Genomic DNA, 18,147 nt, shown 5'->3' on the forward strand with positions numbered 1-18,147 from the left:
ACACAGAGAGAGAGGCAGAGGCATAGGCAGAGGGAGAAGCAGGCTCCATGCAGGGAGCCTGATGTGGGACTCAATCTCGGGACTCCAGGATCACGCCCTGGGCTGAAGGCAGGCGCTAAACCACTGAGCCACCCAGGGATCCCGATTTTTAGTCATTTGTATCGTAATGTTTATTGGACCCTATTTTTGAAATCCAAAGATTAATTAATGTTTATTGACTCTTATAGGAATATTTTCTACTTAATGGTGATTGATTTATTTTAATTTAGATTCATTTATTAGAGAATTATCTTTGAACCTTCATAAACCAATATATAAAAATGAATTCATTGAAATTCCGTCTATCTAGTTATAGTGATATGGACTTTAGACACTCAAGCATGCAGATGTTATATAACCCAGGCCAGAGGCCCATCTTATTTAAATGTACAAGTAGTGACATTTAAGGTGAAGACTGGGCCAGCATGGCTAAAGCAGAGCAGAACATTGAGCAGCTTATCAATGTGTTAACCTCTGAATTCAGTTGACATGCATAACCCTGGCTCTAAAATTTTTTGTTAGAATTATCCCCATCAGTAAGCTGCTGGCTTCCAATAATTGGCTTATATCATGATCACAATTAGAAACATGTACTGATCAACTGTTTGGCATCAGGATTTGAACCCAAGCAGTCTGGTGTAGGAGCCTGAACTCTTGACAGTAGATTTTGGAGTCAGGCTGCCTGGATTTCCTTCTGGCCTCTGCCATTTACCAGTCTTAACATTTGTAAAATGGGGATATTAACAGTACCTACCTTATTGTCTTTACATGAAGCAGCGTATGTGAAGTGTTTGAAATGGTTTTAACATAGTGGGTATTCAATAAATGCTGGTCATCATTGTAAGAACACTGCACTGTCTTCTAATTCTGAAAGTTTAGATCTAAAAGAGACCTCAAAGATTATTAAGTTCATTGTTGTTCAACTGCAGTTCACAACCTCTTCGTGGATTTTGAAATCAGTTTAAGGGCTTACTTCCGTCATTTAATAAAGCACATGAGAATATAATAAAATAGAGATTATTCAAGTGCACTGCATGCAATAAGGGGTAAGTGTTGTTTCATGAAACATTTGTTTTAGAATGATAGCAGACATGATTTATGCTCTGCCCACATCCCCTCAGGTCTCTTGCTGGTTCTGCCTATGCCTCCATATCTTTGTGCTTTTCTCCTAAAGAGTCTTCCCTATGGTTCTTGAGAAAACTACTTTTCTGCTACTGGAGACACATTAGCCTAATGTATTTCTATTATTTATCTGTTGCTGCATAATAAATTTTTCAAAAACCTGGTGACTTCAAATGACAAACATTTATTATCCTACGTCAGGAATCCAGGAGCAACTTCACTGGGTGGTTCTGGTCCTGGGGTGTCTCGTGAGAGTACAGTAAAGCTGTTCAGTTGAGGCTGCAGTCATCTCAAGGCTTGAGTGGGGCTGGAGACTCTGCTTCAAACTCACTCACGTGGCTGTTGGCAAGCCTCAGTTCCTTGATGCCTGTGGGCTGGAGGCCTGAGTTCCTTGTTATGAGAGGCCTTGTAATAGGCCTCTTCATAGGACTGCTCATAAAATGAGACCTTGCTTCCCCTAGAGGCAGTGATCCAAGAAAGACAGAATCCAGGATGGAAGCCATAGTCTTTTTTTATCTTAATTTCAGAAGTGACATACACTTTTCTTGTATTTTATTGGCTACCAGACCAACCATGGAACGTATTAGGAAGCAACTATACAAAGATGTGAATACCACAAGACAGGGATCACTGGGGGCTACCTTTGGGGCCTGGCTACAACAGGTACCCTGGGCTGAAATGCCTGGAGGTTACATCTTCCTGATGGCCTGTAACAGTGATTGGCTAGGAATGAAATGTGAAAGCACTGTTCAAGGCTAGTCAAACTCTGTGGTGTATTTTATGCTCCAGAGGTCCCCATGGGATCAGGCTGAGGCTGAGACTTCACCTGAAATCTTACCCTTGGTTGATTTTTATCCCTTGCCTGCTGTGCCTCTCCTACTCCCATACCAGTTACCAGTTGCTCCTGGAAGCACATCCTTGATAAATCACTTGCCCTTGAATCCTTATCTCAAGGTCTGCTGCTAGGAAATCCAGCCTAGAGTAAAGTGGTGTGTGTGTGTGTGTGTATGTGTGTGTGTCCGTGCACACGCATGTGCACGTTTCTTACTTGTAGTGATGGTCAAAAACATTGAATTAAAAACAGAAACCCAACTCTTATCTATAGAAGTCATTTTATTTTACAACTGAGTAAACTGCTGCCCAGACAGGTAAAGTGATTAACTTGAGATTGTCCAACCCTGAGTGGCTTAGATGAGCTCTTGATTTTATTTTGACTCCCTGTGCTTAGCCTCTGGTTGTAAAATCATTTCCATTGGATTGAATTCCAACTCTGACACTTGATAGTTCTGTGACTTAAGTCAATTCAGTCCTTCTGGGCCTTAGTCCCCTGATCTGTAACATGGGAATAATAATCGCTCTGAGTAGAAAGAAGAAGTTAGACAGAAATGAAATCAGGGGCGCCTGAACAGCTCAGTTGATTAAGTATTTGACTCTTGATTTTGGCTTGGGTCATGATCTCGGGGTCCTGGAATTGAGCCCCGTGTCAGGCTTTGCACTCAGCAGACAGTCTGTTGGAAAGTCTCTCTCCCTCTCCTTCTGCCCCTTCCTGCTGTTTTTTCTCTTTCTCTCTCTCTTTAATTACTAAATAAATAGGTCTTTAAAAACAAAACAAAAAGAAATGAAATCAAATTAAGACTTCACTATTCACTAGCTTCCCCCAATTTTTTTATTGTAATAAAATACACATAACATAAAATTTACCACCATAGCCATTTTTAAGTATATAGTTCAGTGAATCTTGAGCAATCATCACCACCATTGTCTCCTAAACTTTCATCTTGCATATCTAAAACTCTATACCCATTCAATGCTGACTCCCCATTCCTCCCTCCCTAGACCCTAGCAACTGCCATTCTACTTCCTGTCTCTATGATTTACAGTTCACTGGCTTTTTTTTTTCCACCTTAAGCAAATAATGCATTTTCATTCTTTATCTGGGTAAAAAGAGACTAGTACTTTCTAGTGTATAGTTTATCAAAATACCTGATAATATACAACCAATGGTAGCTAGAATTACTATCATCTACATGGAAGTGCTTTGTAAACTATAAAGCATAAAAATGTGTACTGTGGTTATTATTACACTTAAACAGCAGCCCAGATTCTGCTTATTCATCTGGAGTTATGTATCAAAGCATTATAAATTTTTTATCAATCTCATGTCATTATTTAAACAAAACTAGCTTATCACCAAGCTTGTTTTCCTGTTTTTCTTTGGAAAAAAAATCAAATCAGTGTTTCTTTATGGGCAAATTATCTGAAAAACCTTTTTTCTAAATGAGTGATTTTATATTTTAAGTAATTTTTAGATATGTGGAAAGCATAAAAAGATAAATGTGTGATGGTTTTAAGTTCTTTGTATCTCGCAAACTGGTAATATTTCTGAAAATAAGGTAGAATTTGATAATGTTCAGCCTCAAGGGACCCTTCTTCTTTGAGTAAAGAAGTGGAATGATTTTATAATATGTATTAACATGAGCTTATCTCAACATTTAGAGCTATCACTGCTCTATCCTGGTGGGTCAAATATTGCAGATTTTTAAGAAGAAATAGTTAAAGGAAATGTGTCATATAACATAAATTAAAGCAGAAACCAGAAGAAAAGATGCTTAGAAATGTAATAACTTGAGGCCTGTGTTTAGAAGGAAACTATTTGCACATGGGTTAGCCTGTCTGCAAATTAGAAGAATGAACTTGCCTACACAGGGATAAAAATAAAGCCTGATTCTAGCGAGGGACTATAAAACTAGATTTTGTTTCTTTGTGTGTTTTTAGTTAAAAAAAAAACAGATCATTGAAAACTATGTCAAGAAACAAGCACCCATATACATTTCTGGTGGAAAATAGTATATATGTCTTATGAAAGGCAATGTGGCAATATTCATCAAAATTACACAGGCAATTTGGGCCCAGGAATTATACTTCCGAACATGTACATGTGTGCATGTACTTGCCACTTACTCTGTCAAGGGTTTCCTTCATAGCTGAATACATTAAATAGGTAACAAAGGCTCTCTAAGCAGTTGGGGAGACTGGAAAACCTTTTACAGGCATCAGAATACATTCATCCATCACGTGTGTACATACACGTATATAAGAAGATGTAGGGACGCCTGGGTGGCTCAGTGGTTGAATGCTGCCTTTGGCCCAGGGCACGATCCCAGGGTCCTGGGATCGAGTCCTGCATCAGGCTCCCCATAGGGAGCCTGTTTCTCTCTCTGTGTGTCTCATGAATAGATAAATAAAATCTTTAAAAAAAAAAAAGAAGATGTATATGCAAGGCTGTTCATTGCTAATTTTTTATTTTGGTAATTCTTAAAAGCTTGGAAGCCACCCAATGTCCATCAAATTAGAATAGGTTTAAGAAATTATGACACATCTATATAATAAAAGGCTATGCATATGTGGAAAGATTAAGGATGCTTTTATGTGTTACTATGTTATAGATTCTAAAATATATTATTATTTTTTAAAGATTTTATTTATTTATTTGAGAGAGAGTGGAGGGGTGGAGGGAAAGAGAGAAGCAGACTCCCCGCAGAGCAGAGAGCCCAATGCGGGGCTTAATCCCAGAACCCTGGGATCATGACCTGAGCCAAAGGCAGATGTTTAACCATCTGAGCCACCTGGGCACCCCTCTAAAATATATTATAAAGTATAATTGGCAAGATGCAGTACAGTGCATATGCTAACTTTTCTGTGAAAAAGGAGGAAATACAAATATTTATGTTCAAATACTGGTAGGATAAACAAACAAGCAATAAAAAAAATACCCACTTTGTGGAAACTGGAGGTAAAACAATAAAATGCGTATGTTCAGTTCTCCCCTTTGTATAAGTAAATCTAATGGGGAAAAAAACAAATCCTGTTTCCCAACATTTGGACTTATCTCAGAGAGTGTCAGACATCAGTCTCCCAAACCCAGAGGCACTTGCAAAGCTGAGCAGCCCCCTTGCAGCCAATTATGTGTCTTCAAGATAGATGATGTAGTAAGGTTTGAAAAACATTACTTTTATTCCATTCCTTTTGCAAGTCCTCAGGCACATGAACATATTTGGAATTTACTGGTTTTTCTTCTCCTTTGGGTATTTAATCAAAACTGAGGTAGAAAGACTTTCATTCTTATATCCCCTTATACAATTTTACTCTTCACTAGCAGCATACAGAATCAAGCATATCATAAAATTGTCCTGCATATCTCACCATTTAGGTTAGAGAGGTTAGCTCATTTAGTAAACCACAATTAAGCAATTATTCTCATCCCGATATTCCCTGCCATACCTAGCACAGGATCTCATTTAACAGATGCTCAAAAAATGTTTGCTGAATTGAGCCACCTGCTTTATTATACATTGATAAAACCAGCCAGATGCAGATAAAATGTTAAAATGATTTACATTTCAGTTGTGAAATTAGAATCCAGAACTACTGTTTTCCTTTTGAAATAAGAAATGCTTATTTCAAAAGACCTTTTAGTTTATCATTTTACAAAATATGCTCCTATGCTTTGATTCTCAATCCCTGGATAAAAGAGGCAAAACAATTTTCAGTACTACTGGAATTTAAACCAGTGGCAGAGACATGTATTTGATGTATTGATGAGGCATAGGGAGATTGGTATCTGGGTGGCTCATTTGGTTTAAGTATCTGCCTTTGGCTCAGGTCATGATCCCAGGGTCCTGGGATCGAGCCCTGCATTGGGCTCTCTGCTCACTGGGGAGTCTGCTTCTTCTTTTCCCTCTACCCCTTCCCACCATTCTCTCCCTCTCTTGTTCTCTCTCTCTCTCAAATAAATAAATCTTCAAAAACAAATAAATGTGTTGATTTGTTTTTTTTAGGATATATTTAGTCATCTTGTATATTTATTTTTTCTCCTTGATGCAAGTTGGTAGTCAAGATATATAATTGTGCAAGCTTTTCTAAAGTGACTAAATTAGTGCCAGCTACTAGATAACTGTGATTGCCTTTTCAATTTCAAACCTTAGAAACAGAGCTCTTCCTGAGCACACCTTCTCATTAACTCAATTTGCTTCAAATTTGGTGTGTTTCATGAACAAAATCAAATAATTGGTGATAATTGTACTACTGAAAGCTTAAAATCTAGGTTCCTGACTGGGAAAAAGGTTACATACTAAAAGAAAATATTTGCATATTATATACCTGATAAAAGTCTTAGATCTAGAATGTATAAAGAACTCTTACAACTCAATAACAAGACAGACAATTAAAAATGAGGAAAGGATTTGGATATTTCACCAAAGAAGATATATAACTGGCTAATAAGTAGATGAAAAGATATTCAATATCATTAGTCATTAGGGGAATGCAAATAAAAAGCAAAATGAAATGCGACCTACAGCCACAAGAATGGCTACAATCTGCAACAGACATTAAAAAGTATTAGGGCCAATAGGAGAAATGATAACCTAAAACAGATGGGCATATTAAATGGTACAGCAACTTTGGAAGAAGTTTGGCAGTATTTTAAAAAGGTAAACATGTATTTTTCATTCTACCCAAGAAAAATGAAAGCAGTGTTCACACAAAGACTTATATGTGGAAGTTAATTATTTATAGTAGTTAAATAGGGCATTTGGATTGTTTCCAGTTTTTAACTGCAGAACAAATCATGACATATCCATACAATGGAATTTTATTCCACAGTAAAAAAAGAACAAAGGACCAATATATGCTACAACACCGATGAACCTCAAAAACACTTTGCAAAGGGAAAGAAGCCAGACAGAGAAGACTACATATTGTACAAGAATTGGCAAACCTATAGAGACAGATATTAGATAATGGTTGCCTTGGGCTGGAGGTAGGGATACACTGAGAGGAGAGGGTCCTCTTGGGATGGTGGGAATATCCTAAAATTGGATTTTGGTGATGGTTATGAACTATAAATTTTACTAAAAAACATTTAATTGTATACTTAAAAGGAGTGAATTTTATGATATAAAATCGTATCTCAATAAAGATGATAAAAATGTTTTAAAATTTTAGGTATTTTGTCCTGAATTATTTCTTAATTATTAAACTTAGATTTGAGAACATGTTTGCATATCTTATTTTTAAATTAAGGATTATGTGTTCATTGATGAAAATTCAGAAAATATATGCAGGAAACATCCTTCTGTAATTCTATTCCCTAACCTGAACACTGTCGATATTTTGATGGATACCTTTTGTAGAAGGGATCCATTATAGTCCTCATATTCATAGCTGCCCATTAGCTTTTGGATAGTTTTTCCATAGTTGGGGAATGTGATGGCTTAAAACCTATCTGGGGGCACCTATGTGGCTGTTGGTTGAGCATCTGACTCCAGATTTCAGCTCAGGTCATGCTTTCAGGGTTGTGAGATTGAGCCACAGCATGGAGCCTATTTAAGATTCTTTTTTTCCCCTCTACCTCTTCCCCTCCTCCTCCCCTGCTTTTTCTCTCTCTCTCTCTCTCAAAAACAAGACAAAAATAACCCAATTAAATTATTACCTCTGCTTACTAGGAATAACATGCTCATTTTGGGTAAGGTTCTGAAGGATGTAGGGGCAGTCATAATAGAATTATATGAAAGGCCTAAGGAATTTAAAATATACAGTATAAATTTCTTCTAGCTGAAGTTGACAGTTTAAATAAAGAGCTTGTATCAAGGCAAAAGCAGAAATTTGTGGAATTTCTATGATTTTATACAAAGAATCTCTTATCACTTGCTGGTACTGTTTTAGATAGCTAAAACAAAACACAAATTTTGATTCTTAGGCTGCTGTATAAAAAATATTGGTTTACTAGATATTTTACATAAAAGTTATATTTGGCTTGGAAGAGAGTAGGATCCCCAGAATTAGAATAGATACATGTAGGATGCAGATAACTCAGTACCCCAAGCCCCACAGAGTCTGCCTTTCTCTTGGTTGATGAAGCTGTTCACTCCTTGAAGACTCTGTAAAACCTTGCTGAGAGTGTTAACTTTTTTTAAAGGAGTTTATTTATTTGACAGAGAGAGTACAAGTAGGGGGAGTGGCAGGCAGGGGAAGAGGGAGAGGGAGAAGCCAGCTCCTCACTGAGCAAGGAGCCCGAAGTAGGGCTCCATCCCAGGGCCCTGGGATCATGACCTGAGCCAAAGGCAGATGTTTAACTGAGCCACCAAGGCACCACCCAAGAGTATTAACTTTAAAAGGAGAGAAAATTCCTTTTACCTTCTTAGCCAACTGCTTCTGATTATTGCCACACCTAAACTAGGATTAGGTCATGGCAGGCTCCAGTTGGCAAATTGTGAATTTACTAATGTATGTTGGCAGTTTATCCCAATAGATTCAGTAAGTGCTATGCCAAGGAAAGCAGAACAAAACACTAGATCAGTCTGGATTCATTATTTAGGAAGTACTTACAAGGAGATTCTGATTTCATTGTGTTAGCTTCAGATGCTAGAAGTGATTCCAATAGTTTGTTCAGCTGGACTCAGTAAGGGGGCCAGGGTAAAGAAGGTTGAAATGCTAGAAGTTTCTTGGTATGATACAGGTGAAGGAGTCCAAAGACAGGAAGATAGAAATTTTGTAGTGGATTTGTTATGTATTACCCCTTCTTTCATTCAGTTCATGGTTTGATACTTGATACTTAGAGTTTGTGCCATAATCTCTTCTGGTAGTGTGTGAGGTATATAGGCAGTGAACCAAGTGCTCAGTTTAACATGTAGTTAAAGCTGACAATGAGTAGCAATAATCCAGGCCTCATTTCCTGACTCTTTCCAGATACAAAGTAACTAACACACTCTTTCCAAAGACAGAATGCAAGACTCTCAATGATTTGATGAAGTGTAATTCATCAGTGACTAGAGAGACAACTTAATACCCACTGGCCTTGGAAGGTGGTGGAAAAGTATTCCACAATACTTTGCCTTTGCTGGCCACATGAAATACCAGTCAGTTTTGGTTACATTTTAAGCCACAGCCTGCAAGATACATAAAACTATCAAGTCCCAATAGGTGAGATCAGAGGGAAATTATAGTTTGCACCAGTGATTTTCAACTGAGGGTGATTTTGCCCACCAGAGGATATTTGGCAATGTCTTGTAGACATATTTGGTTGTTGCAAATAGGATAATGCTATTGGCACCTAGAGAGTGGAGGCCAAGGATACTGCTAAACATACCACAATGCCCAGAATAGCCCCCTCTTCCCCAACAAAGAATTATCCAGCCCCAAATATCAGTAGTCTCAAGGTTGAGAATCCCTTGATTAGGTGTATATAAAATATGTATAGGATATAGAAGTTGTATGTATAGGATATAGAAGTTGACTGGCCTTGCTGTGTTACATATAGATCAGATGTTGGCAAATAATTTCTTTAAAGGGCCAGAGAGGGGGATCCCTGGGTGGCTCAGCGGTTTAGCGCCTGCCTTTGGCCCAGGGCACGATCCTGGAGTCCCGAGATCGAGTCCCACGTCAGGCTCCCGGCATGGAGCCTGCTTCTCCCTCCTCCTTTGTCTCTGCCTCTCTGCCTCTCTGTCTCTCTTTCTCTGTGTCTATCATAAATAAATAAATAAATCTTTAAAAAATAAAAATAAAGGGCCAGAGAGTAAATATTTTAGGGTCTGTGGATCATCTGGTGTCTATTTCTACCACAGACAACACTCATAAATGAAAGAGTCTGTGCTCCAATAAAACTTTATTTACACAAATAGGTCATGAGCTGGATTTGGCCCACAGGTGGTAGTTTGCCAACCCCTGATATATTAGTTTGAATATTATATACTACTTTTGTGATTTATTGTATGATGCTAAAAAACAACTATTTTACTGTTTAATGATGCTTTTTTATTTTGCAATAAACCGTTTAGTTTCAATGAGCTTAAAAAATGATTATTGATGACAAATGAACTACTGAATTTCCATTTGTCAAGAAAGTTCATCATGGGCATATAATTTGCATGAAGTTTTGGAGACATTTATCATTCACCTTGGGAGCCAAAATAATATAATTGTATAAAATTTAGGGACATAAATCTGTGGGATACATAAATATCTCTTTTGAATCTTAGTACTTTATTTAAGAAGTCTGAGTCTGAGATATCTGTTTAACATGTGCATCTTCAGAAGATGTAGTTTTATATCACTCTGTGAGACATGACTTTTCATTTAGATCAAATAATCATTTTACTAAATTAATGTCATTTTTATTCTATGTTTTTATGTACACATATTAAAAATGAAATGATACATGTTATTGTAGAAGAACTGCAAAAAGAATTGAGGTCAGTTTTATATTAGTGATATTGGAAGCTTCAAATGGAAAACCTGTTCATAACAATGATGGTTCAATTTTATTCGCACTCAATTCATAGAATCAAAATAAATCACTCTATCAAAGGGAAAATATGAGGTTATTACTAATTAAATAGAAAATTCAGTGAAAAAGTTCAACTTTGAAGATACAGTTGTCCTGTGATAGAATATGGAAATACTATTTTGTGAAGTTTGGCATCATAGTAAAAACAAGTTTTTTACTACTTGAAGATGCCTAGAGAGCAGAAGTATATTTTGGAATTGATTGAGATACACAAATGATTATAAACTAAGTCAAAAAATATGCTATTATAACAATCAAAATTAAAAAGGCAGTGGTCAACATTTACAGAGACTTTATAACAAACACACACACACACACACACACTGGGGCACCAGGGTGGCCCAGTTGGTTAAGTGTCTGATTTTGGCTCAGGTCATGATCACAGGATCCTGGGATTGAGACCCGCATCAAGCTCCATGCTTAGCATGGAGTCTGCTTGTCCCTCTTCTTTTCCTCCTCCTCCCACTCCTCACTTGTGCATGTGCTCTCTCTCTCAAATAAATAAAATCTTAAATACACACATTAACTGAATTAAAAAACTTTGGTGATAAAGTTGTTGAACAAAACATTTTAGCATGGCAGTACTTGGTTTCTCTCAAGCTGAGAAAATGCATATAGGAAAGACTGGGGAAAATTTTTTAAATTAAAATAAACTTTAGTAATATTACAATTTTCAAATTTGTATTTTGGCCTCCTTCTCTAAAAGGCCATAGTAGGCAACACCAAAGTAATATTTCTATGAGAGTGAAATGTTTATTCTTGCAACAGTTACACAAACTGAAAAGTCAATTTCTCTGCATTTCCATCTTCTGATGATAACTGTGTATATCTTGCTAGTACAGTTGCTTTCCTATGATGTGCGCAAGAAATCACCCCAGTCTTTTAACTTTTATATGTGTAAAATATATACCACAAAATGATACTCTTTGATATTTGTTCTAGGCTTCTTGCTGACCTTCTCAGAAAGCACTTAGACTTTTAAGAAATAGTGAGACTATTGTGGAGACAAATGGATGGTCCCTCTCTGCTGCTCAGAGCTGTTGTTGAGGTGAATTTAATAAAGGAATGACTGAAAAAGTCATTAAGCTCCAAATACATCCAGTTAAGCAGCTGAGAAGGGGAAAAGGCCCTTCTCTGCCCTCCACTGCTCTGCCGTGTGTTCTTTCTGGTAGACATTTGTTGGTTTCAGCCAGCAGTATCAGCTGCCACTTTTCAGGAGTTCTCCAATTTTATTTTGGGGAATATTTCTCTCTCATTAAGGTGGTCTTGGTGAAACAATGCAAGATTCTTGCCTCCCCCCTCTGAAAGTCAAAGGCATTTATTCCTTCCTTGCTTTGCCCACTTTAAGAGCCAGGATGGAAAAGTTGACCTGAACTTAAGCTAATATAATGTTTCTCCTCAGATTTTGAATCTTGAGCAATTGATGCCCCCAAACAATTAGAGGTCATGCACTAACTAATCACTTCTTGCATGGAGTTGGTGGGTTTTGATTCTATGCCCTAGACCTATGGAGTGACCTTGATTTCTGTAGACCTTCAAATATGACTTTCTAACCTTCTGCCTTCAGTTAAGTAGAGCACGTGTAAACAGGGAACCCTAAATGACACATCCTCCATTAGCTGTGCTTTCCCATATACCTACCCCAAGTAAGTTACTCTACAACTTACCCACCCTTCTTTATGCTGAGGAAGTCATTTCCTACTGAAGGTAATTTGCACTAAGGTATGAAGGACTTGGTGTGTTACTCTTCCTAGGAGTCTTAGGATGGTGAAAGGATCTTAGGGAGAAGGCAGTAGATAAGCCTTGAATATTAAATGTTCAGACATTTGGTTCTCTTAAGACTATGGAGTGAAATGCTACCATTTATTAAATACTTAACTATGTGTGTGACATTGTGCGAGGTAAGCACTTTTGAAAAAATTCCCCATGGCAACACTTTGAAGAAGGTATTTTTGTATTGTATCTATTTTATAGATAGATGTGAAATAGGAGGCTGCAACTGGCCCAGCATAGGCACCAAGTATAACATGCAGGCTGACATTTTTTTCCTGTATGAAGCTGTATAGATTAGTTGGGCCAGGCCAACGGTGTTGTTCTATAGTTGTTTCTATCAGGACTGAGCTATTATTTTAGTATACTACTGAGGTATAATTTACATATAGCAAAATACAAGGGTCTTATATATATAGTTTGGAGAACTTTAACAAATGTATATATGATGTAACTATCACCCAGCTAGAGATGCAGAACATTTCCATCTTCCAGAAACATCTTATACTCTCCCTTGTAGTCAATTCCTCCACCTCTAGAGACAACCAGTTTTTAAATTACCATCCGTTTTCTTGTTCTTGAATGCCATATAAGTGGAATCATATATACAGTCTTTTGTGTAAGACTCCATTCACTCAACCTAATGTGGTTTTTTAATGATTAATCCGTGTTGTTGGATGCATCTTAATGATTTCCTTTTATTGCTCATTAGTTATATGAATATACCATAGAGTTTTCTGTTTATTTGCCTGTTGATGGACATTTGGGATATTTTCAATGGATGGCTAGTTGGAATAAAGCTGCTCTGATCATTCTTGTATAAGTTTCTCTGTGAATTTGTGCATTCATTTCTTTTGGCTAATATATATTTAGACATGGAATTGCTGATCATGAAGAAGGAATATAATACATTTTAATAGAAACAACAAGGATATAAAATTCTGCATTCCTATCAGCAATGTTGGAGAGTTCCAGTTACCTCACATCTTTATCCACACTCAGTGTTTTTGATATTTTTATTCTGGTGAGTATATAGTTTTAGCTCATTGTGGTTTTAATTTCTATTTCCCTAATAGCTAATGGTGTTGAACACCTTTTTCTATGCTTACTGGCAATTTGGATATCTTTTGTGAAGTGCCTGTTCAAGTCTTTGGTTATGTTTTATTATTGTTGATTAACTACAAAAGCACATGATACCACACTTCACCAGCAACACAATCTGTATTTTATACACATGTCAGCATAACCACTACTCAGTGATGTTCAATATTTACCCAAAGCTAAATTGAGAGAGGTCATATTTATAGGGATTGCCTTGCATAAGATAAGATGTTCCTGTCTACTTTTCCAGGCCAGAGGTTTTCAACTGGCAGTGGTAGGCCAACTCTGGATGGCAAAAGCGTTTTGTTCAGCTGGTATTTTAACTGACATAGTTGTTAATATATTAAAGATCAGGAGATAAATCCCTACAAATCTGACTTTGTAGTCTCTTAAAAAATTGGAAAATCTGGAAACACTGGGCCTACTTTTTACTTTTGGTAATGTCAGCTAAAGCTGAATAGTGGTTCTCCTTTAGACTATGCATGCCCTTTTCAGTTTAGGACAGCTTCATTCTACATCTCCTTATTGACTTATTCTCAATCTGCTTCACTCACAACTGGTATTTCCTAATGAGTACTGTGAATTAGATGACTCCCTACATTGTCCTGTACTCTACAAATGCACAGATTTGTGACTCAATGGCAAGAGACCTTATGTGTTTTATATATTTAATTTTATTACAGATTTAATCTTTTACCTTTCTTTTTCTTAAATTCCTCATTCCTTTTTAAGATATCTTGTTGTAGAAAATTTATTTAAATTTTTTTCTGGAAGCAAAGCAATGTATTCTGTCTCTGCATATGTATTAGGAATGATTTCTAAGAAAGTAAAGCCAGCCATTAGCTATAGACCCTAAGTAACTCATTTTTTCTCCATTTTGAAGAGGATGGTCCAAGGGAAAGAGGTGGTAGTAAAAAAAAAAAAAAAAAGTCCTCCCAACATTTGACATGGGTGAGAAGTTTCTCAGCAGACCCTAGGCCTAGTGACTCTGAACAAAATGAAACCCCTGGGGTAAACAAGAATTTAGATGCATACAGAATTTATGCTCATCTGGTCCAATCATATAACAAAATATGTTGGTCTGTCACTATACACTATTAGAATGGCTGAAATTCAAAATAGCAATGTCACCAAATGCTAGTGAGGATACAGAGGAAACTGAATCACTTATACATTGCTGATTGGAATGTATGGTACAGATACTTTGGGAAAAGTATGACAATTTCTTACAAAACTAAACATCGTGCTTACCATACAACCCACCAATTTCACTTTTGTGTGTTTATCCCAAAAAATTGAAATTCATTTTTCACACAAGAGCTGTGCATGAATGTTCATCTAGCTTTATTCATAATATCTCTAAGCAGAAAACAACCCAATTGTTCCTTATCGAGTGGATGCTTAAACAGCTCTGGGACATCATCCATATCATGAAACATCATCCATATCATGAAATACTGCTCAGCTATAAAAAGGACTGAGCTACTGATATGCACAACAACTTGGATGGATTTCCAGGGATTTATGCTGAGTTAAAAAAAAAAAAAGGTAGTCTCAAAAGTTTACATACTGTATAATTTCATTTTATGACATTCTTGAAATGAAAAAATCATAGAGATGGAGAACAGATTAATGGTTGCCAGGAATTGGAGGTTGTAGTAGTGATGGGAGAGAGGTGGCTGTAGCTATGAAGGGTTCTCCATAGATCCTTATGATGGAATTTTTTTGCATCTTGCCTGTAATGGTCATTGCATGAAACTACCTGTGATAAAATTGTCTAAAACTAGACACACACACACACACACACACACACACGATTATGTATAAAACTGGTGAAACCTGAATGAAATTGGTTAATTGTATCAATGTCAATTTCCCGGTTGTGATATTGTACTTGTTAGGTAAGATGTTACCATCATTAGGGGAAACTAGATGAAGAGTATATGTTATGTCTCTGTATTATTTCTTACAATTTCATGCAAATCTATAATTACTTCAAAATAAAAAGTTAAAAACATACCATTATTTATCCAAAAATATTCATTAAAACTTAGCTTCAAGCCAATGAGTTTAATACAAAAAAGATTTAGGTAATTATATATGATTCCATATAACTATATATCAGTCATTATATCTGCTATCGGTCTGGCAGAGAACCTGTTTCGATTACTGTGGCTGTGTAACAAATTACCCCAAAACTTGGTGGTTTGAAATAATGACATTTTTGTGCTCACAAATCTGTAGTCTGAGCAAGACTCAGTGGGGACAGTTCATCTTCCTCATTTTGATACCAGTTTGGGGGCAATACTTGAAGACTTGGGGGCAAGAGTCATTTGAAAACTCACTCATTTTTAGTGACTGATGCTAGTTGGTTGGTGTTGAGATTGTAGCTGGAAATATCAACTAGAACACCTACACATGACCTCTCCATGTGGGTTCGGCTAACCCAACATGGGGACTGAGTTGATGATATGACTTTCCAGAGAGGGGTGCCTGAGTGGCTCAGTCAGTTAAGCATCTGACTTTTGATTTCAGTTCAGGTCATGATCTCAGAGTCTTGGGATCAAGCCCACTCAGTGGGGCATCTGCTTGAGGATTCCCACACTCTCATTCTGTTCCCCTCTCCCTCCCCCCATGGTCTGTCTCTCTCTATATATAAAATAGATAAATAAATCCTTTAAAAAAGGAATCTCCAGAGACATAGAGAGCTTGATGGAAATTCAAACTTTTATGATATATCTCCAGAAGCTATGCAGCATCACTTCTGCCATAGTCACAGTCCTGCCGAGATTTAAGGGGAGTGAACAAAAAAGCACATCTGTTGAGTAGAGTTTCAGCATCACAGCATAAGACAAGCATACTGGAAGGAATATATTGGTGTGGTCATCTTTGAAAAATACAATTTAATATGGGGCCTGACATAGAGTAAATGCTCCGTACACATTTTTAATGAATGGAAGGAGGAAGAGTGACTAACAGAATATATACTCTTTCCTCTCCTTGCAATACCTTTGCCATCTCCCCTGATGGACAGAGACCTTCATTTCTATTTGTTAGAGACTCCGAAATCTGTGAACACTTCTGTCTTCTCCCTGTGTATAGTGACTAGTATGGTGGCTTTGCACTGTTAACTTTGCTAGGCTGCATTACATATTTCAGAAATCCCTTTCCTGTATGTTCTGGTTATGGTGGGCCAAAAGAGAGATTCTTATATGAGATTTGGAGGGAAGAAGAGAACAGCAGCCACTTTGTAGCTCACACACATTGTCACTGATCTGCTAATTTACCTCTTTGGCGTGAGACAGCAGCTGGGCTTTCAGCTGCTCCAACCTTCCCTAATTCTTCCTTCAGCTGCTTCCATTCCTGGGCTAGCTGTGTGGGCTTAGTTCTGTAATGAAGGATCCCCAGCTTCTAAAAAAACAAGCATTCCATTAAGGTTAGAGACCCGAACTGACAGTTTTTCAGCCCCTCCTTGTGGTCTTCAGCTTGACATTTGTGGGTTTCAGCTCATTCTTGCTTTCCCTCACTGCATATCCATCTTCCCTTCCCCCACTGCCTGCTCTGTGGACTTTAAGCTCCAGCATCAGAAGCAAAGACAACAATCTTACACAGACTGCTTAACTAGCTTCCACAATTGTGTAAGATCAAATCCCTGTGACAAATCCCTTTTATGCATGCACTCGTGTGTGTGTGTGTGTATGTGTGTGTGTGTGCAGTGGTTTTGTTTCTCTGATTGAACCCTATAGGATACAAAATTTGGTATCAGAAGTCCCAGTTAAAATATGCAAGTTCCTATGATTTAATTTGTAAATCGTGCATTGAGGTATAACTGACATACATATTGATTAATTTTTCATTCAACATCCAACAAATATTATGTTGAGCCTCTTCCATACCTCTGTTCACCTGGTCTTTTTATTTTCAATTCAGCTCTTTCTTTAAAAGTGTGACTAAGTATGATTTAACATTTCATATTTTTGAAACGTTTAAATACATAGATGAGAAAATAAATTTGAGAACCTAGCCCATTTTTCCACGGGGGAAAAGGTTACCAGAGATATAAGTATTTATGGCTTATCAAGAATAATTTTGTTTGGGCACTCTTAAAGACCAAATGGAATGCTGGGATCTCAGGCTATGGGAGAGATGTTAGGGGTAGGAGTCTTAGGTAGGTTTCTTAGGGGGGAACAGTTCTGTACATCCTGTTGTTTAGCTTTCACATATGTTATGTCTTATGTAGTACCTCCTAAGGAGCTGAAGAGAGGAAAACAGAATGAGAGAACAAAGAGCCTCTTCATGCACATACCCCCACCCATTCCTGAGATTGGGTATTCTGTATTCTTCTGCTTAGAGGAAGGGGAATTGAATTGATTAGGTAATTTGTACAAAGTGGTCGCCATCAAACAATCTTGTGATAGTCTTACTGACAAGGGCTACTTAGCTGCTTTTAAACTGCATAAATCACAATTCAAAATCTGTTGCACACAGGGAAACATTACTGTGACTCATTTTTCCTTGAAGACGGATAAGCATCAGCTCATACATTTTTAGAGAGCTCACATTTCTGTGTAGATGTGTCTGTTTTGCAATTTAAATATTTCATCTTTGAGTGACACTGAAAGGCTGCAGTATTCTAATGGCACTGGATGTGTGAGACCCCCAGATTTTGGTTAATTATGTGTAATGTTCAGAGTGCCTGGAAGTTATTTTCATGATGCCTATATTTTGAAAGATTTACAACATATCACTTTGCAGATACTCTTTCTGAG

At 37.2% G+C, this 18,147-nt stretch overlaps 1 protein-coding gene across 6 annotated transcripts in view; it reads left to right on the forward strand.

The window, feature by feature from the left end:
* LOC140627163 (ferritin light chain-like) overlaps positions 1 to 18,147 on the forward strand; it is a 145,160-nt gene that overhangs the window by 12,825 nt on the left and 114,188 nt on the right. The window contains exon 3 of one of the 6 annotated variants that reach the window (XR_012026042.1): positions 13,151 to 13,301. The exons of 4 other annotated variants lie outside the window; for them this stretch is intronic. The gene's annotated coding sequence lies outside the window, so the exon portion shown is untranslated. Of the gene's footprint in view, positions 1 to 6,825; positions 7,138 to 13,150; positions 13,302 to 18,147 lie in introns of those variants that run through there. One more of the 6 variants, XR_012026044.1, reaches the window with a different exon arrangement.

The sequence above is a fragment of the Canis lupus genome, chromosome X (assembly GCF_048164855.1).
Source record: "Canis lupus baileyi chromosome X, mCanLup2.hap1, whole genome shotgun sequence".
Taxonomy (NCBI): domain Eukaryota; kingdom Metazoa; phylum Chordata; class Mammalia; order Carnivora; family Canidae; genus Canis; species Canis lupus.